Source organism: Papaver somniferum, chromosome 2, assembly GCF_003573695.1.
Source record: "Papaver somniferum cultivar HN1 chromosome 2, ASM357369v1, whole genome shotgun sequence".
NCBI classification, from domain to species: Eukaryota; Viridiplantae; Streptophyta; class Magnoliopsida; order Ranunculales; family Papaveraceae; genus Papaver; species Papaver somniferum.
The window spans coordinates 190,786,617-190,809,264 of NC_039359.1; the positions used below are offsets into that span (position 1 = coordinate 190,786,617).

At 35.9% G+C, this 22,648-nt stretch overlaps 1 long non-coding RNA gene across 2 annotated transcripts; it reads right to left on the reverse strand.

Annotated features, from left to right (window-relative positions):
• Positions 1 to 17,208: 17,208 nt before the first annotated feature.
• On the reverse strand, positions 17,209 to 19,437 carry LOC113350063. 2 transcript variants are annotated; one of them, XR_003360586.1, is made up of 3 exons: positions 19,198 to 19,437; positions 18,109 to 18,499; positions 17,209 to 17,530 (listed from the first exon to the last, which is right to left on the reverse strand). It is a non-coding gene; the product is annotated as an uncharacterized LOC113350063 (long non-coding RNA). The 2 variants fall into 2 exon arrangements; XR_003360585.1 differs by having other exon boundaries at positions 17,209 to 18,499.
• Positions 19,438 to 22,648: the final 3,211 nt, after the last annotated feature.

Consider the following 22,648-nt stretch of genomic DNA (forward strand, 5'->3'; position numbering starts at 1 on the left):
AACAAAACTCGTAGGTATTTCTGTTGGAGACGGATTTATCAATTATTGTAGACTTTTCTCTGTGATACAGATTTGTTTATTAAAGTCTTCGACTTTGGGTCGTGAAACTCTTAGTTGTGGGTGAGATCATCTAAGGGAATCAAGTGTGTAGTATCCTGCTGGGATCAGAGACGTAAGGAGGGAAATTGTACCTTGGATCAGTGTGAGGTTGATTGGGGTTCAACAACAGTCTAGACAAAAGTTAGTTTGTAGTAGGCTAGTGTCTGTAGCGGATTAATACAGTGTGTGTTCAATCTGGACTAGGTCCCGGTGTTTTTCTGCATTTGCGGTTTCCTTGTTAACAAAATTCTGGTATCTGTGTTATTTCTATTCCGCGTTATATTTTGTTATATAATTAAAATATCACAGGTTGTGCGTTAGTTCAATCAATAAGAATATCCGACCTTTGGTTGTTGATTTAAATTGATTGACACTTGGATATTGGTCTTTGGTACCATCCAAGTTATCTCTCTAGTATTTGATAAAGACTCGCAGAGTTCTATTTGCTTGAGTATAGATCAAAACGAGAGATTGAGATATCAACTCCTTCGATATAATTTTATCTAGACTAAGTCTTACTGTCTAGTTGATTTTCTATAAAGTATACTGGATTTTTTCTATACAGATTTCTAATCGAAATATTGGGTGTGGTTGTTGTACCCCCGCTTTTTCACCATACAATTTAGCCGCCCGATTCAACAAGCATAGCATACTCCTAGCAGAACTAGGAGACTACCTTACTGAATGCCGGCGGGCCCAATAGTGCCCTAGTCGATCGAGTCCCATTCCCCTCAGCCACAAGTGCTTCGAACGCCGACCCCAAACATGGGTGATCGCGCTGTATAAAATAGCTCGAACGAGATGAGACCGTTAAAAAGAGTATCAAAACGCATCACAACCGTCCAACTTTGTCATCCTAGTTTGAGGGCTTAGATCTTCCTAGAAACGGTTAAGGAAGTGTCGGCATGCTCATTGGCGGTCCAATTTTCCCCTTCGACAATCGACGTGCCTGCGGAAAGCCTCTAGGAAGCTCAACCATTTTCCCAAACTCGAGCAAACACGCTGTATTCAAAACCCTAAATTGGGTCGCGGCAGTATACAACCGTCGCAAATCGATCGTTTCCGTCCAACTTGGCTAGCCTAATTAGACAGCGTAGATCGCATATCGAACGATCGAAGAATCACCAAAGTATTCATCGGCGGCCCAATTCCTTCCTTGGTCGATCGACCTACTCACGACAAGCCCTTAACGCATCAAGTCGTTTGATCGAACTAGGGAAGACGCAGCCGTTTTTAAAACCTAATTGATGTTTGCGGCAATATGTTACCGCCGCAAATCGATCACGACCATCCATCTTCGTCAGCCAAATCGAGTGGTTTAGATATAATTTTAGGTGGCTCAGGAGATACCAGCACGCTCACCGACAACCCACCTTTGCACAAGGTCGAACGACCTGCTCGAACTGGCACGCAACGCCTCGAATAGCTCTCCCAAAAAGGGGTAGCCACGCGGACCCTAAACCCTAAACATTGGCGTTAATGGCAGTAGATAACTACCGCAAATTGATCACAACCATCCAACTTCGCCAGACCAGCTAGACGGTGTAGATTTATTTTTAGCAAATTAACAAAACGACATTATGATCGCCGTTCGTCCCTCCTCCACAGGGAGTGTCCGACCAGGTGATAGTTCACCCATAAGGTCCTCAAACGATCACCCAAAGAGGGACGGTCGTGCTGCTTTTAAGACGCTCAATCCGTGATTGATTCGATCGAGCTCAAAAACAGGGATGCTTCTAACACATCGATTACTTTTATCTACTTATTCGAAAGCGATGCTTTACATACATAGATTATAGGCAATGCCTTATAAATATTGGTTTTTCAAATAATTCATTATTTGGCCTAAAAGCACTACGTGCTGATTTTAGCGGCAAGTCACATGACTTGACCTATTCACTCGAGACATCAAACATGTCACAAACTGGGGGATATATACTGTGGTATTGGTCTACCGGTTTACAGCATGCGGCGTGCAACGCGCCCATTACAAGAAAGTTTCAGGAAATGCGGACAGTTAACGGTAACGAAAGTAGTGGGCGAACGTGTGGTCGGTTTTCCCTCATAACGGAAACACGGTGATTACTACCATCGGCAAAAACCCACTTCTCCACTACTTTTATTTCTCCACTTCCTAAGAGATCAGGGTGCGCTCAATGACTTGTATAAATAGATTTTAAATATATTTCGAAAGACAGAGACAAGTAGCCAGAAACCATTTTCTGATACACAAGTCATAAACAGCCACATCTGCATAATTCTGATCTCAAACACCTTCTTAGCTTCCCTCCCTAAGATCAACCCTTCTCCTTCACCTTGTGACCGAATTGAATCTGGAACGACCATTTCTTGGTTTAGGCCAGAGTCTTACAGATTGATCTCTCGAATCTAAAAGTATTCTCGTGCAGTGCATTTGTTTAGGGTTTGAATTTGTTTCTCATTAAGAGGCCCAAATTTACCAAAAACAGTAGAATCAGTTTTTTCCCTCAAACATTAGGATATAAGACTTACAAGTATTACGTGAAGACTTGAAGAATGTGAATAAGTAAGGAGCTACAACGACGACATCATCCTTTCTCTTGAGGTTAGTAATATGTGACTTGAAATGTTTCACTCCTAACGTATCTTTCAAGTCGTGCATATTGAAAACATAACTGCGAAGATGTGAATGATTATACTCTAGTTAGACGTAGTATTAAGGAATACAATACGAAGTATAACACTTATCTTTTGAACTTCGTATATAAGACATCGACATAATCGTTTGAATGCTATTGTGATTATGTATGGTTAAAGGTGAAGATTTCATCCTAGGAAACAATGTTTTACATTCGTTTAAAGAAAGTAAATTCATAAACTTGTTTTGTGAATCGAAAGGGAAATCGCTAGGCTTATTGGTATTTGTTATTCATTGCAAATCTTTGGATTACCAATATGTGTGATTAGTATAACCGCTCATGACTTACTTATGTACTTGGTAAAACTATTCACAAGGCTTGACTTTTATATTGTTATGACTTTTATTAGTGAAACCGATCTTAAGTAATCACCTGAGATGGTATGATCGATTTGTCGTAATTGGTATAACCAACTCTATACATTGGGGAACCGATCCTAGTAAGAGGTGCAACCGATCACAAGCAAAGGGGAATCGATCCTTGTAAGAGGTACAACAAGTCTTAGATATTGGTAACCGATCCTATGATTTGTGCAACCGAATACAAGTTAGATACCATAAATACGCGGTAACCGATCCTAGTACCTGGTCAACCAAATTTTTGGAATCTAGTGTGACTAATCTTAGTACCCACATGGAGGTAGAACCGAAACTTGTTTTGGTAGAACTGTGAAACCCATGATTAGTGAATGAGTGTTCTTAATAAATCACATAGCCCTTGGAAGTCAGATGAACAATTCTAAACTTGTTTGGAAGTGTGGCAAATCGATTCCAAGATTGTAAATATGAAAGAGGATTTACAAAGTAAAGATGTCGACATACTTTGAACATGTGCAATAAGTCTTATCTTTTATTGTTCAAAGATATTCCTTAATACCTAAAGGAAAATCTCGGATTGAAATAAATTGAGAATCTTTTAATTAAGGTTTTTCGTTTTATATGCTTTTAATTTCCAGCAATTAAATACACATCTTTAGAAAGTTAAAATTGGTAATGTGCATCTAATTGAATATTTTCTATTGATATTTCGGTCATTAATTGGACAAAGCATTTCCAGGAATTATGAAAACCGATTTGGTGTTTATTGCATATCTTTGAGAATATTCGGTTTTGGAAATTCCTTGGTGTCCAAACTTCCTTGGTCTATAAATATCAAAGTTTGCATTTCTAGCAAACTAATCCTCAGATCCAGCAAAACTACCTTGTTGTGTTGTTACTGGTGGAGCCGTCTATTCGGAGAGGAAAGTAACCTAATTAGGCGAAATCTCTTACGACCGCTCATTTTAAAGACTTCTTTGGGATTGGAAAGCTCTACGAGTACCATTGGTGGTAAACTAAATAATTGCAGTTTATTATTAGTTTTCGATTGATTTGATTGGCTAACGGTTGTTGAACTTTGATTGCACCTAGTTTGTTTATGCTTCAGAATCTTCTTTTCTTATATAAGATTCACTCAAACTAGATCGAAGTTTCGACGGGAGATCTTTAGACTGTTTGTAGATCTAAAGACGTCTTGTGATAATCCAACATTGACAGACTCCGTTCTGTGTGTGATTGATCACAAGATATTCAAGTTGATTGTGTGCAGGTTTTTATTGAAGATCTAAGAAGATTTGAAGACAAAGAAGACATTGAAGATATCTTATTTGAGTTCATAATATTTGGTGTGCACAAAACTTGATCGTCTAGGGATCCAACTATAATCGGTTTATCAATTGATAGATTTGATTGATTAGTTGTATAGATCGGCATCAATACATTTCTTTGTGATTCGAAGTATTGATTGCATAATCTCTAAACAATTACTTTGGTAGTTGTTGATTGATAGATCTTGAAACCCGACAAAGGAGTTTATTGGGATAAACGGAAGAGCCTTTTGTCAAACTCATATCATGTTGATTGAAAAGAGTTGTTACCGAACAAACTTGTTGTTCCTTTATTGTTTGGAATACGAACCAAAGGAATTGTTCCAAGTGCGTGACTTATTGCAAGTTGGAGGCCCAGGGATACAGACGGAACTAGGTGAACTATAGTTTTAGTTTCTTGGTCTCAACTATACGAAGTTGGTTTAGATTTTGTATAGCGGATTAATCCTGAGAGCATTCAATTCTGTACAAGGTCCCGGGGTTTTTATGCATTTGCGGTTTCCTCGTTAACAAAATCTTGTTGTGTCTTTTACTTTTCTATTTCCGCAATTATGATTATTTTTATTATAATTAGAAGTAAAATACACAAACATTAATTCCTATTTACTTGATAACAATCCTACAATGTTTGGTTAAGTCTGAACCTATTATCAAGTAAACATACTTCGTTGTTGTATTGTCTCGATCTTGAATTCATAGTCAATCACACAAGTTATCTTGTTGTCGTATCGTCTCGATCTCGTATCCATATACGATCACACGAAATGTGAACCGATTAGTTATATTGTCTTGACTCAATCCATAGACAATCACTTTCGGAGAAAGGACTTATAGGTGGAAAGTTTTAGATTGAGGTATATTTGGGTACCCTCGTCTTTTCAGATCGGTTCTACTAACTCACATATATTGGTAATCCAAAGATATGCAATGAATAACAATACTAATAAGCCTAGTGATTTCCCTTTCGATTCATAAAACAAGTTCATGAATGTACTTCTTTTAAACAAATGTAAAAATTATTTCCTATGATGAAGTCTTCACCTTTACCCATACACATAATCACAATAACATTCATACGATTATGTCGATGTCATATCTACGAAGTTCAAAAGATAAGCGTTGTACTTCGTAGTCTAATTCCTTAATACTATGATCATGTATCGCTACTAGAGTAAAATATCATTCACAGCTTCTCAGTTATGTTTTCAATATAACACGACTTGAAAGATACATTAGGAATGAAACAGTTCAAGTCAATATTACTAACCTCAGGAGGAAGGATGATGTCTCGTTGTAGCTTCGCTACTTCTTCACATTCTTCAAGTCTTCGAGTAATACTTGTATGTCTCATATTCTTAGACTTTCTAGTCTAACCTACACGAAGTTGTCTCTAGTACATAATCAAGTGACTCTTAGATGAGTTTTGATTCACTAAAATATGGCAACCAAACTTAACATACCAACGCTTGGTGGGTTCAACCGATCTATGCTCTAACAGCATCCACTAAGGCTCTTTTCTTCTTCCCTTTGGAACCATAACCCATACCTTTATCAAGAAAGCCTTTCGTAAAATCACAAGTGCGAGAAGGAGATGACAGTCTTGATATGAAAAAAAATAACCTAGAGTGAGATAACTCAACATCATAGGATAGGTATATTAACGGTTTCACGGGGAGTAACTTTAGGGTTTCTAAAAATTGGTTCGTGACACGACAATGTGGGTACCCGTACGAAACCAATATAGTCCCACAGAAAACTTAAAAAACTGTAAAGTTCCTCTTTTCAAGGAAAACAAATACAATATAATTTTGCTACGTGAAAATTTTCTTTCACACATCTTGGCTCAATAAATTTTATATTCTCACCGAAGGAAAATTTAGAGCACAAGTGTATCTCACAAATCAACAGTAAACAAACTTTTTTCAAGAATAAAAAGTAGACACATGAAGTGATTTACGAAATTAAAAAAAAAATACTTAGACAAAGTTGTCCGTAGGAAGTAGTCTAGCTAAAAACGATAAGAAAATAGCTCAACTAATCAGACGAAACTTTTACCAATAAGTATACCTGGTTATTAGCATATCTTAGTCAACATGATTTTTCATGAGTAAGATTTCAATCCTTGTGATTAATTAACAAAGGTATGAGCTTTATGCTCATCAAATGAAAAATGTTCATGGTTAATCAACTTTTTCCTTCTCATTTTTGGGGGAAACCCTTTTTGATAAGAAAAGTATCATAAAACTTATTATCATCAAAGTATGAGACTAAGTTTGAATCCTTACCAGAAGAAGTTTATTTGAAGGATTTTGACAGCCTGTTGATAAGATCCTTGTATCCTTCAATTATCATATTAAGGTTTTCCTTCGTATCTCCATTGTTGTCTTCACCTACAGGTACTTTTCTCACATCTTGAACATCATCCTTCACCTCGGATTGAGAAGGACCTTTCTGAAATCTCCTTGACCGATTTGTATTAGCGCTACTATTAGTTTGAACGTTAGACGGGCAGATTGAACTGACCTTCCTGGAGGGATTCACATGGTGAGTACTGAAACCAATTGGTTTGGGCATCCGAATGTCAGTTACACCTTTGAGTATTAAATCTAATATATGTTAAGTCGACCACAATAGTTTTCATTCAACCTCAATTTTCATTTCCGTTGAACGCGTCCTTTTGAATCACAAAAGAGACATACTTTCTGATCACCGGAGTGATTAGAGTGAGTAGGATTAACAAAATCGTTAGAAGATTTCTTCCTTCCGTGAGATGTTGTAATTCCTTGATTAGTGGAATTTACATCCACATCTTTAGCAATAGGAAGGGTATGCAATTTAGCTTCTTGAACTAGTTTTATCAGAGAAACATGATTACGCACAGTCACGTTTTCTGACATCACAGTTGAGTTAGAAGCAATTGGTATAGTGGACTCCTCGGAACATCTTTTGCCTTGAATAGATAGTTTACCCAATAGGCGTTCGATTTCCAAGGAATCCTCCTTGAGTTTAGCCTCGAGTGAAGTTCGAGATGAACAAACTGCGACGTTTTCCTCACGAAAAATCCTTAATTAGGAATCACGATCCTTCACCATGCCAATGATCATATTAACTTTGTGTTTCAACCTATTGATTTCAACATCCTGGATTCTAATACGGCTTAGAATTGCTGCACTCTCTTGGGTTGCTTCCCTTTTTACTTCATAGTTAGACTCGTCATTAAGATAATCAGGGTAACACATATCAATACTTGTCTGTTTCATAGGAACATAATGTTCATGTATATGAGAGATCGACAAGTATTTCTCTTTAATAGATTTCACAGAACCAGAACTTTTATTTCTGGTGATGTGTTTGTCAGAGATAGAAATTTTGTCCATAGAGTCAGATTACTACAAACACAGACTTACGATGTCTTAGCATGTTTTCCTGCTCCGATACCAATTGAAAAATAGGGGTCTAACAACCACACCGAATATTTCGTTCGACAATCTGTATGGACTAACTCCAATATAATTCCAAGATAATCAACTGGACAGTCAGACTCAATCAAGGAAAAACATCCAAGAGTTATATCCCAGATTCTCAATAGAATCTGCAATTGAACAGATACAAATCTGTGAGCTTGATTGATATGAGAAATAACTTGAACGGTATCGAAAACCAATGTTCAGGTATCAATCAATTTCAATCAACAACCAAAGGTTGTATTTACCATTTGATTGAACTACGCACAACCGGTGATATTTCAATTATATAAACAAATATAATGCGGAAAAGAAATAACACAGACACCAGAAGTTTTGTTAACGAGGAAACCGCAAATGCAGAAAAACCCCGGACCTAGTCCAGATTTGAACACCACAATGTATTAATCCGCTACAAACACTAGCCTACTACAAGTTAACTTCGGACTGGAATGTAGTTGAACTCTAACTAAGTCTCACGTCGATTAAGGTACAGTAGAGTTCCTTACGCCTCTGAATCGCAGCAGGACTCTATGCACTTGATTCCCTTAGCTGATCTCACCCACAACTAAGAGTTTCTACGAACCAAAGTCGAAGACTTGATAAACAAATATGTCTCCCACAGAAAAGTCTACTCTGATAGATAAATTTGTGTCCCACAGAAATACCTAAAAAAATTTGTTCCGTATTTGATAAATCAAAGTGAACAGGAACCTATTGATAATCCGGTCTTATATTCCCGAAGAACAGCCTAGAAATATCAATCACCTCACAATAACTTAACTATATGGTAGCAGAACAAGTTATTATGGAATCACAAAGAATGAGACAAAAGAGCTTTGTGATTAATTTTTATATCTTACCTATAGGAGATAAATCTCGAGTCAATCTTAGAGAAGATAGTACTGAATATGATAGCACAAGTAAGATCAAGACACGCAACTACAGAGAAAATAGTTGGGTTTGGCTTCAGAATCCCAATTAATTCTTTAAGTCTTTAACCTATATTGGTTTTAGCAAAAACCTAGGTTAAAGGAGAATCGACTCTAGTACGCAACTAGTATCACACAGGATGTGTGGGGATTAGGTTTCCCAGTTGCTACAGTTCTCCTTTATATAGTCTTCAAATCAGGGTTTGAAATATTTGAAACAAAGCAATCAATATACACCGTTAGATGAAAACCTGATTTAATATTCAAGCTAATTTTGCTTAAAACCAAAGCAATATATCTCCACCGTTAGATGGTCTTAGCGTGTTACACACCAATGATTTATAATTTCATTTAGATATGGGTAACCATACCTAAACGTGTATATTGAATTGGCACAACACTAGTTAACCGAAGTTAGCCATATGAACACTTTTCTATTAACCACATTCATCTAACACTTCTACATCAAATGATAATCAAATTAATCTAATTGTGTTGCTCATAAAGTTGTTCAATTATTTATATTCTCATAGAAGTATACAAGACGCATTGAAACAAAATCGGATTGATTCAAGAGAACCAATTCATGAACATTAAGCATGGCTTCCAAAGATTTCATTCCTTAATTTATATATGTATTTTTTCATGAGTATGAAATCATACTTAACCGATTTTAAAACATAAACCAACTTAGTTTGCAAACGGGCACGCAAACTTAAGTTCCGGACTTTGGTCTTGTCCGACAGTTCGCAAACGGGTATGCATACTGTCTTCCCATACCTAACCAGGAAAAACCGTTCGCATACTGGTATGCGTACTTGGTTCCCGGACTTTAACAGCTAAAACCATTCGCATACTGGTATGCAAACTTGGTTTGCGGACCTGAATCATACCACAACAGTTTGCATTCTGGTATGCATACTGTGTTATATCCATACAATGGTTAATTGTTCTAAACTCCCATTTCAATCACTGAAATAGAAGATGACAATAGCTGTCTCACACAAAATATTAGATTATAAATAATTTTCAAGTAATCGAATGATCAATATGAAATATTCCGAGTCTACATCAAATGACTGTCTCACACAAATCATGTAAGATGTTTCAAGGAAATTTTCACGTGATCGTCTTTTGACTCATTATTTGGTTTCCAACAAAACTCGTCAAGAATAATGATGAGCGTAGCTAAAGCAAAAATCTTCCAACACACATTTCGAGAAAGATGTAAGGGAGTTAAACTCAGCTCGAAATATCAAATGTGTATAATGGAAAGCATATATAGTTATACGACTTATTCTCAATAGAAGATATAATAGAATAGACTTCTGGGTGATAGATAAGTTTTAGTCTCCACATACCTTTTGTTGATGAAGTTCCTCCAAGCTCTCCTCAGTAGATCTTCGTCTTCAATCGATGAACGTCATGAAGTCTAAAGCTCAACTACACATTCTATCCTAGTCCGAGATATAATTATAAGTAGACTAGAAATCAATACTTATTTTTTTGATCACCTAAACCTGACAAACAAGCTTGAGATAGCAACGCTTGCGAGTTCGACCGGGCAGTGCTCTAACAGAGATACTGCCGCATGTGTCTTTGTGGACAAGATGAAGTTGTTGTTCCGCCTATACAAGGTGTCTTGATAGGGATTCATGTGAACCTCAGTAGAAAAATTATCCGTTGAGATTTACTCTTCTTTTAGGAGGATGCTCAACCGAACTTCAGAGTAGTATATGCCTTCTGGTACCAGTAGGGTAATAGATACATTCAGGTCCAACTGCGCAGTCGATTTTTGTTTGTTTTATTGATGTAATAGTTCTCTGGGAATCTGCTATCTTGTCCTTCGCTCATCTGTCTGAGCCTGACTCATGGAATAACCTGTCAAGTGGATTTTCTCTATAAAAGAGACTTTGACCTGGGGAACTGCTAGTATGCCTGCTATCTAATATTGAGGGCCCTTGACCTGAACGAATTTAGAAACAAATATTCGTCAGAATCTCCAATATTATATCATCATCTACTCTTGGATAAAGATGGGGTCAGTTAGATAGTTGCTCATTTACTTTATCGCGTGCTTAATGAGATACATCTTCTCCGGTGAAGCAGATTGCGTACAGACTGGAAATCGTTTGTGTTATTCCCAATAGTTTTAGTATTCCTTCTCTAGGGAACATGTACTCGATTGTAGATTCATTGGATCTATCCATACTGGTAACTTTAAAGGATTTTTCAGATAAGTCTGTATATCGATCTGAGATTTTTCAAGATTTTATTGGGTCTCCAGTAGTTCTCAGGTATTTACCCAACGTTTTTAGGGTTGGTAATAGGTTTTTGTGGAAGTAGGTTAATGGGTCGTTTCATTATGCAGGAAGAAATCCAGGTGATCTGGGACGTGCTAACCTATTCACTAAGGTCATACCCGAAAGAGAGAGAAAGTGCTGCGAGGGATAACTCTCTCGACAAAGTCTGAAATGGATTTACAGAGACTGAATCAATAAAAAAAAATTGTGTTTGTATTGGTGGAATCGGATTCCTTCCTAATAGTGACTATGATTGAGATCTGTAACTGAGTGAACAACCTCCCACTGTGGTAGCCAAAATGAAGTTACCTAAAATCGGTGAGAGGCTAAAGTGGGATTCTAGGGTTTCTGAATAAGAATTTCTTTGAGAGGTTATGAGAAAGGTCGTCTTAGGTGGGAGAAATAAATGACCTATCTATAGTTGAATTCTCGAATCTCAGGTTGGTAAAAATAAGGATTTCTTGTCGTGTCGTACGGAGCAATTCTCCCGTCTCTTCAAGAATAGATAGAGATAAACTTGGTTGAGTTTATCTTATTATTCCACCGCCTTTACTCTCTTCTGCTGTGAGAAATAGGCAGGGTATTTCTCACACGTGGCATAGACCGCCAGACCAAAACCCTAATTTATATCCCCCAGTTTGTGTGAAGCTGAGTCAGCCTTTGTGATGATTTGTTGAGAGAGAGAGAGATATTATCTTTAGACAAGTTGGCCAAGATAGAGAGATATTATCTTATTTTTGAGAATGACTAGGATGGGTCACGTGAAAATGCATGGTAGGCCTCAGGAATCGTGTACATAGTGTGGGAGGAGATGAGATTGAGCTCCCTCTCTCCATGGCCGATCACATATGTCATGTAGAGACCGTATTATTGCTTTTGGGTTCCTATTTTGAGCATGCGGAGCTCAATAGATCATATCCACGTTTTTGGATATACATGTATAGTTCAGGCTCAATTTACTAGCCGTGAGTGTACTTGAGAGGCTGAGAAATAGTCTTGAGCCCTAGGTAAGGCGTGTGCCTATCTGAGATTTCCCTAGAGATTTGAATCTCACTGAGATTTTTAGGATAGATGTAAATCTCTCCTGGATTGTGAAAAGAGATGTGAATCTCTTTGAGATTTTTTGCAGAGATGTGAATCTCCAAGGGATTTTGAGAAGAGATGTGAATCTCTTTGAGATTTTGCAGAGAGATGTGAATCTCTCTGAGATTTTTCGGAGAGATGTGAATCTCTCCGGGATTTTGCAGAGAGATTTGAATCTCTCCGGGATTTTGAAGAGAGATTTCAATCTCTCCGAGATTTTGCAGACGGATCAAAATCTCCACAAAGATTTTCTTAACATATACAAATCTCTCTGTGGTCAGCTGGGACTCGTCCTGAAGAGAGAGAAAAGGCCATGTACGCCCGATTAATGTCACCGCGCGACTTTGTCTCACTTGTATTTGACCAGCGTCTCTTGCAGAGATGTCATAGGAATCAATTGTGTCTGTATTTATGGGGCCGACAAGACCAGTGTGTCTCGAAAGGATGTTCTAGGAGTCTGTCGAAAGGTCCCGGAGGCATAATGTATCTCGCTAGGATGTACTAGGAAGTATTCGGGAGCCTCGGTAAGTCAAGTCAGATCCTAGAGTAGACATGACCAGTGTATCTCGCGATGATGTATTAGGAATCAGTCCTTGATCTCAAATAGGGTGAGTCGTGCTTACAATAGACATGTATGTCTTTGCTCTGGGTCATAAGTCCGCCGGGGACGTTTTTACGCATCTACAGAGCCTACATGACTAGCAGTATCTCGTCGAGGATGTATAATAGGAATCATGGCATCACAATCAGCTGCGTCTCGCGAAGACATGCTGGAATTATGGTTGTTCTGGTTCATAAGTCTACTGGGGACGTTTTACGCTCTACATAACCTAAGTGAACAGCAGTATCTCATCGAGTATGTGGACTAGGAGTCACGGCATCACGACCAGCAGTGTCATGTATGGGGACGTATACTAGAAATCGCGTTTATGAGTGCCTTGAGGACCAAGGGCTTAATCTCTCCCGTGAGAGTTGAATTCTGTCTATGATCTTGAAATGACACTTCTCCCCCTTATCTAAATTTCACCATCTATAGATAGAAAGTCAAAATGGTTGTAGAACCACTTGCTTTGCCAACCATATGGTCCATGGAGTAAGATTTGAAAAGATATGGAGATAAGAAGTTTTGATCAAAGAGGAAGTCCTTTAAAGACGAAACCCAAATAACAATATTATGATAATAAAATAAAAAAGAAAAGGGAATTGGGAAACCGGCCAGAACATGCGGCGTGAAGGTCGGCCGTGTGGGTCCCACCCCAAAAGTTTTTATTATTTTATTAATATTATTATTTTCTCTCTTCTAAGTTGATTAAACTTCCATATCCTTATTCTTCCATGTTTTTGGATACTTTTTTTAGTACTATTACTAAGTACATTCATGCCTTTTTCTCGGGGTTTACTCGTGGATCCCCTTATGCCCGAAAGGTGAATAATTCATTACTAATCCACGAGATTTATCTGGGAAAAGCCGCGAATTACAGTAGATGAATGTTGGGGTAAATTAGTATATTTTTTCTAGGAATTCATCCGGTGAATTCAACACTACAAAAATTAATTAAATGCTTTATATTAGTAGATAACCTATCTAGTAGCATTTAATATATTCAATAAATCGAGATATGAGATGACAGCATTATATTCGTTCTGAATATTTCTAAGAATTCATCTGGATGAATCCAACACTAGATTCAATTGATTAAATGCTCTATATTAGCTGACAACATGTCTAGTAGCATTTAATTATATTCTGAATATTATTCTGAAAGAGTTCTGGTAGCACCAGAAATCTTCCAAATGTATTTCGAACATTGAAAGGAATATCAAGTTGCTCAGCATAATATACATGGAATATTGAGAGCTGGCTCTAATATTTCCGTCATGTATTATTGTTTTGACGAGGTAACATAACTACAATTCACTATTCTTGCGACACGTGAAGATATAAAATCTTTTATATTTCTGATGTGGTCGTAAATATATAATTATTTATGTGTTTTTACGAATCTAACTTTCGTCAAAAATCCATCATCAACACCAATTAAAATTAGTGTTCATGTACGAACTGAATCAAAAAAAATTTGGAGGGAAAAATAAGAAGAAATAATAGCTTTAATTATTAGATTGAAGGAATCTCAAAACAGTAAAGTAGGAGAATCATTACATCGCCTTTTTCTTGAAGCATCTAATGTTTTTTTGAAGCACTATATTTTTCGATAGCTTCTAATATATTTTTTTTCTTCTCTAAAATAGTGCAATTGATTGTGATAGCATATTGTTAGTGAGAACTAAAGAACAACTTATATAAAATTGAAACAATGTAATTCTCAAGCAAAATGCAAAAACATAGTGCATATCTATGATTGTTTAATAACCCTAAGTTGTCTTAGCGCATTTTTGTATTAATCAAATGATGATGATATAGATCTTCCTTTGCATAAAACATATAGAATCGCAAAGCATGCACCTTACTTTACTCAAAGACCAAATTCATGATTTGTGTAAACAAATTCTTGCTATATTTTGTTCTGGAAAACACCTCCTCAATACTTTGTAGGAGTATCGAAGTTCTAAATAAAGAATCAGTGTTTTTGAATATGACCATATCGATTAGTAAAGATGCAGGAATCTGAATAGGATAAACTAAATTCGAAAATGCTCTAAAACTAAAAATATAATAAGCGTCAATCAATTATATTTCACATCTCCAAATAGATCCGAACTCCGAAGTGGTCAATCACTATCAAGAAAAGGAAGCAAAAATAGATAAGTAAAGAAAAGGAAGCAAAAATAGATAAGTAAGGATCAAATTAGTCACCTCAATGCTGTGACTTAAATTTATGTTCTCTTAAAGGTTCAACATCTATCTAAATTTGATTGAAAATAATAAAAGAATAAAAGTGAAGCTTATCAGAATTAGGTAAGATCAGTAAACACAGAAGAAATTTAATAATACAAGGAGTCGTGGGGTGTAAAATCAACAGATATCTCGAACTAAACCTTACATTATTAATTTTATATTGAGTGAATCTTTCTTTTTAATGTCTAAAATTCACTAAAAAAGAAGAGCGAACCTCAACAAAATTGAGTATTTCACGGAAATGTGCAGTACCCGTCAAACTCTTCAAAAAGGTAATAACAATGTTGGATTTGGACTCAGGTCAACTCACTCAGTTATCAGAACCGGTTCCTATCTAATCTACCCTCCCTAGTCGAGTCAGGTAAACTACCCTGGTTAATTCAATCGGGTTAGCTATATCCAGATCACCAACTGCAAGAACGTATGTTATGATGAAGGTATTCAGTGTTCATCTGAAAAAGATGAGTCAAATAAATTTGGTGAGGATACCATGGTTCTGGTATAGCCCTCGACTCTTGAATTCTTAGATAATAAGTTTAAAATATGTGTACTAGGTGTACTAGCTGCATCCAGTCATTTTCAACACCAAACTCAGTCAATTATAGAAGCAGTGCAATAACTGATCCATAGAAAAGCATTGCTGCAACGACGTTGCTAATTGTATAAGCAATGCAATAGTCGATCCGTAGAAGAAAATAAGTTGCATTCATTCGAAAGGGAAAATATAGAATTGCAAGGAAACACCTGGGTCGTTGGAGACTAACAGTTCTACTGGTCATGGTAATAGTACTATTAGGCTGTTTTTTATAAGCATCTTCTATACAGATCAAGAATATAGAAAGACTTGACGCTTGCAAGTCTTTAAAAAAGCAAGTAGATTCCATATTAGATGGTGTTAGCATTGTTGATATCCAATCCAAATTAATAAAATATGCCTCAGATCACCAAGCGAAGTCCATAGACAAGAAAGATGGGGCACGACCCAATCCAAAACCGTGAGTAGTTTCTGGATTAAAGTACAGAGATAATTCTAGCAGCAGAATTCAACTTTTTCCATTCATATTATCTACAAATTACTCTCCCACAAAAGTGGGGGAAACACCATAATTTTGCAAGTTTCTTTATCAAAATGTCAAACTGTTGAGTAGACAGTAGAGTATTGGTTTATACCAATGTGCAGGTGACTGAAACTAATTTTTCAGGAATTTAAATGTTTGGGTTCTCATACCTGACTTTTAAGCATTTTCACTTAGGAATTATTGTTACTGAAGTTCTTTAGAAAGAGAACCACAATTCAGTTGTACAATGTGTTCAGATTTCGATTTCGGTCCTATAAAATAAATTGGGTACACTTACTAAAATGGTCGTATAAATTAAATTAGGTAACTGACTTTTCACAATATTACAAATATAATGGTATCTTACTTTGATAGTTTATGGAACGACTCTGCGGCATGTATCAACAATTGTAAAGGGCACCCCTGTAAGCATGCCTTAATTTATACAACAAATACTTATTGTTGGTTGAACTTGCAAAGCCGATTTTGGAATTCACAGTCACTATTGCTAATGAGCTAAGTGATCCCATTTCGTATTCTAATTCTTTTCCGAACCAGTTTGGTATGCTTTTGAGCATTCTTCAACCTCCTTTTTAGTTTCTTCTGTTAATGATAGCAGTACCGAACAATATGTATTACATTTCATATGGTCATACAAAATTAACTGGGTACCCCATTAAGAAGGTCGCATAAAATAAGTTGGGTGTGTTGTCCCATTGTAGTATAAATTTAAATGGGAAACTAATTCAGACGATCGTAAAAATTGGGTACGTTGTTTACCAGCTATTAACTCCAAAGAAAAAGACAAGGTCATTTGAAAAGCTCGGGTGAAAATGTCACACTGATTGAAATACTGTTCATGTGGCTGTAGAAGCAAGTGAATGCAAAAAAAAAGGTATCCCAATAAATGAGAAACTAAATCGTGTTTCGAAATACTTGCAAAAGAAAGTTCCAAGAGAAGACTCAAGGTCAGACTGTAACCTCTCTACTTCAACGAATGCTCTCAACAAACAAGAGATACACGTATGGATACTTTTTAAGCATTTTTAGTATGCTATATGACCTAAATGAGGCAACTGATATGCAGTATACAGTAGAATAAACTTAGTCGCATTATAGAATGAACTGGGTGTTTCCCAGTCAGGTAAACTATTGGCACACAAATATGTCAGGGATGGCCACAATCCTCTTGGGACTTGCCATCTATCTGAACTTTTTAAGAAAAAATTGACTTTCCACGAACAACGTATCAAACTGAGATCACATGTAACTTACGACTTCCTTATCGAGGAACCAAGAAAAGATTAAGAATCTTTAGTATGGGAGAACATGCAGTCATTGTCTGAACGAGTGAATTTAAGCACGGCATGAATCCAATCCTGATATGTAGCTTGTCCATCTCATTAGCTACCTGCAAATACCAAGTAAAAGCCTATAATATTATCCATACATCAGTAATTTAGATCTTATGATATATACCTTGATTAATGAACAAGTTTGAATGTTTGTGGCCTATTCTCTAGTTACAAACACATAATATAGCCATTAAATTAACCAAAATGCATGCATTTCGTAGTCCCGTAGTCCAGATTGTTTATTCTATGGAACTTCGGACACGACAGTATTGATTACTGACTAAGTTCAAAAGATCAGGAGCTTAGAGTTATTATGCTCTACGCACACCAGCATTTAGCAATCTATAATACCAGTCCTACTTGTCGAGTGTCGACTATCTATGAATTCCTCAAAACTTAATTATTCAGGTTCTCCCATCACACAGACATTTTTAAGGACAAAAAATAGTCTAGCAACAAACTATCTAGTCAAGGGTTGTTACATCTGGATACTCTCCAAATGGGATATACTTTCATGTGCTTCGTTGAATAGATAAACAAACTGAGATGTCTTTTGTAGAATCATATAAAATATATAGCAAAATTTAAGTCCAGATAATGCAAGTAAAGAGCTCAAATACCACAGTTTAGTTACCAGCATAGGAGGCACTTAACTTGGAGCCTGAGAGTTCCGGAGAATCCACTGGCCAGTACAGTGCGTAATTCACTACTCCAAGTGCATTATTTTTAACAAGTTGGCAAATGATTTAGGCAATGGTATTGATATGAATTTCTCGTCTATCTAAATTATTTTCCAAATTTGGAAGACCACCAAGTTCCTCCGCTAAGGAACCTGTCAATCTGTTTCGATTCAAGAGACTGCAATACACAAGTCATAATAGCATTGGCGTAGCAATCACATGGTGTCAACTTGGGTCTGATTGAAACAATAATAAGCAATGTAAACAACTTACAACAGCTTCAATTTTTTAATGTTGTTGATTTCCTTGGATATACTCCCAGTGATTTTCTTCTACATGAAATCCCTGCCACAACAGAAAAAAAACAAAATGAAAATGTATCAATCATGACACCATATATACTTAACAACTTGTTGCTAGGTGCATAGGTGGTTCAAACTTTCATTATTTCCAAGTAAGAAATCGACTGAACTCGGATGATAAGATTCTGGTAAGATTCATACTCAATAATTGCCTGTCAAAAAAAAAAAAAAAAAGAATAACCAATTGAAAAGAAAGCAATTGATTTGCTACATATACTAAGCGGAAGCAATCACATTGGAAAGCAAGTAATGCAAGTAAACATACAATATTATAGTTCTCGAACATGTAAGTAGCCATCGGTAAGAGAGGAAGTAGTGAAACATAGAAAAAAAAAATGTCCAATTGGAGGTACATGGGTGTGCATTCTTATTCAATTTATTCACGAAATTCCTTCAATCATTCAAGTTCTGTTTAACTACAAATAATGCGTTCACTGCACACATATTCGACGACTTCAATCAGATGTTATGGATTTAATGGCTACCAATTTCACAAAAAAAATTTATAAAATGCAAAAGGATATGTTAAATCACATTCGATATCAACTGATCCAACCAAAGCCCAGTTTGCCAATGTGAAAACAAAATCACTAAAACAAGCAAATATCCACCAAAATTGAAAGCTTTATAACATCATGATCAACAATAATAAGGGATATAAATAAATATCGAAAACCCAACCTGTAATGGTAATCTCTTAATCCGTTGAGCAAGTTTTCTAGCATATGGGTCTTTGATTTTCTCAACTTCTTCAGGTAAGAATAAAGGAAACCCACTTCCAGACGCTCTAAAACTAATTGCAATAGCTGATGAAACTTTTTTTTAGTATGGAAGACACTATAGACCCGAGACATGGAATTTTCAATCTTCCCTCCCACTCTCTCTCGCTTAAATCACCGAAACAGAGCCATCAATGAATGGAAAGAAAAGGACCTAACCCTAGCTTCACACTTTAACTTGACCAGGGAGGTTATACTGGTAAAATACTAGACAACTCACTAGACGGGTTGGACTGAGTCCGCAAATCGCACATTGTTGATTGCTTTTCAACGAGTTCGACTACATTAGTACCTTTAGTGGGAACTAGTGTGTAACCCGTGTTACGCACCGGACCGTCGATTGGTGTGGCGGGGCGAAGTTCAAATGCCTTTGGAGCATTTAAAAAATTTCTTGATTAATATATCATTTTTTAATTAATGAAAAAGGTTGATATGCTTGGATATTCAACATATTGTGGACATATCTAATTTATGTATGTAATATAATATAATAATAAAAATAAATATTCTCATTATAATTACACTTGTGCACTAAAAAATAATAAATCTTCTCATTCATAGTAAAATTATGAAAGGGAAAAGCAAATCAAAAATGATAATTTTACCATAAAACCTAAGTTTTAAATCACGGCCAAACAAAAATCATTGCAAATATGATTTGTAAAATTACGGTTTTCTAAAAAAAATGATATCTTGTTATGCATGTTTCATCTTAATTTTTATTAATATGTAACCCGTGCTACGCATCGGGTCTGGTGTGAACTGTTGATTTGGTATAGCGGGGCTTCGCCCCGCGCCCTTGGTTCATATACATTGGAACATCTTCAAAAATACGATAGATTATTTTTTTAATTAGTAGGAAAATTTAACACCAGTCGATAATAAATATATTGTGGGATATTTGGTGCTAAGCAGAGAGCCCGGTGAATATATTTGTATTTTAGCCTAAAAATTGTAACAATCTCTATACAGTCTACACGGTGGAGCCTAATTTTTTTATAGCGCTCTAAATTTGGTTTGTACATCATTTTCCTTCCTTATTCAATTTGGGAGTTTATAAGTTTACGTACTATTTATTTTAGTAAAGCCCAATAACAGTGGATCCAACTGGGTGAGAAACCACCAAATCGATTCCGATCCACTTCATTGAGATATTTAGCTTGAGTTTCCGGTTGTAAACATATTTTACATAATACAGTCCATTTCACCATCACGTTCATCCAACTCTACCAAAGTTGACATGTCATCGTACTTTCTTTTGTTTGTCAGGTCTTTCTTAGTAGGTGTCTGAAGTTGTTTTATGTCAGGAAAAAATACTTCACCAGTTATTTGGTTTTTGTATAGACCTTGCCCTGGTGATCTGTATTGACATAATGATTGTTCTCCAATTGTATTTATATCATGTAGAATACACAGTTTTAATGGTTTTTATTACTTGTGCCCAATTTGGTTTATTGAATTCGACATAATTTATATCGGCATATCTGAAATAATGTTGGCACGTAGTTACCTTTTTCCAAAGCATTATCATAGTGAAATATGTCATGTGCAGTTAGACTGTGCTACAGGAAGTTTCTTTCATCAAGTATGAATCTAAAGATCATTGTTTTCCCTATCGCAACTAATATTTCTTCAACACAGTCTTCCCTGTTTTTCTGTAAAAGAAAATCATTTCCTAAGCTTTTTTTTTCCTTAATTAAAAAAACTTGTTTGTGTCATTCCCTGTCTATTCAAGACATAAAATTTACCTTTATATCCACTGTTGGTATTTCCATCATTTTCATTTCTCTCATGTCATTTATAACCATTTCATCCATTCGTCCCATTGTTGTGATTATATCATTGTTGACGCCGTCACTTACTATAAGTTGGAGAATATAACTGTCACAAAATATGTATCAATTTTGCATTAGTTTTTTATTTTTTACAGATGAACTTTCATCGCTTAATTTCTACTTATTACCGTGGAATTTTGGCATCTACCATGACCCTACATGCATTGCACCATGGTTTTCTTTCCATGTAAACATTTTTTTCTCTGCTTACTGGACATGCCATGTAGTACCACATAGATCTTGCTTCAATTCCAATAATTGTGGCTCTGACGGTAAAAGTTGAGCTCGGCATTGCACTTGATTTATTAATAAGATATTTTTTGTTGTAAAACATAATTTAGATTGAATTACTTTTCAAATCTCACCTTAAACTGTTCCTTGTCATGTAACATTTGTGGTGCTTCGTTGAGTGTTATAGATTTTCAAACATTAATGAAATACTTAGTTCCTCCACTGGTGCATATTTTCTGTGGCCAACGCATTAGTTTTAAAATCATTATTACATATTAAGTTGATTAATTCAAACATGTTTGTCTCATAACTTACATTTTCTTATAAATTTCCAATTCCGATACATCAAGATTTATGTATATTCTTGTAGCTTTACTGGACTATAGATATATTTCTCCTATGATCATTCACACTTGTTATTTTCAACGTTAATCTCAATTCAAAAATTCAATTTAAGCTTGATTTGATTTAAATGTTATACATACCTTGAAACTGTTCAACAATTGTTGAAATTATTATTACTATTCGACTAACCCCATCATTTTCCAGAATAGAATCACATAGTTGGGTGGTCAGATTATCTCATATAGTTACCTTTATCGAAATTTAAAATTCCATTGAGGCTTTATATTAGAACATCACGTGCGAGTGCATCAATTTTGTTTTTTCTATGTTTCATCTGACTCTTCGAAAGACCCCTTAGGATCCCACCAGCATTTGTAAGAAATAATAAAAAATAAAACTATTATGCAATCTCGTGTTATGGTTATTAAAAGTATCTTTCAGCATTTGGTATTACCTATTATATATGTTTTCTTTTTTTTTATCTTTTATCTAAGTGTTGTAAAATCTGATATCACAAATATGTACGTATCTTGGTATTGGTTGATCTTTTTTAGCTAGTAGAACTATGCTCGTGAATGTATTCACCCATATTTTCCTTGCACCAGGTACTGGTCGAAATCCTCTGTGGTACAGCTGTCGGTTAAAATGTTGGATTCGAATGATTTGTTAATCTTTGATTCTGTCCTTGAAGTAAGGAATATCTTTAAGCTTGATGTAAGCATGTATTTAGTATCCCTGTTTTCATCGTTCTATCAGTATCGCGCAAATAATAACTTCTTAATAATTGTTATATCCGTATGATTCTAGTATTGATCCGTGCTACGCAACAGGTCTGGTGGGAGTTGTTGATCTGGTGTGGCTTGGCTTCGTCCCGCTCCCGTCCAGATTCTTTAGAACATCTATTGAGAAAATAATCTTGATTGGCAGATTAATTTTATTAAC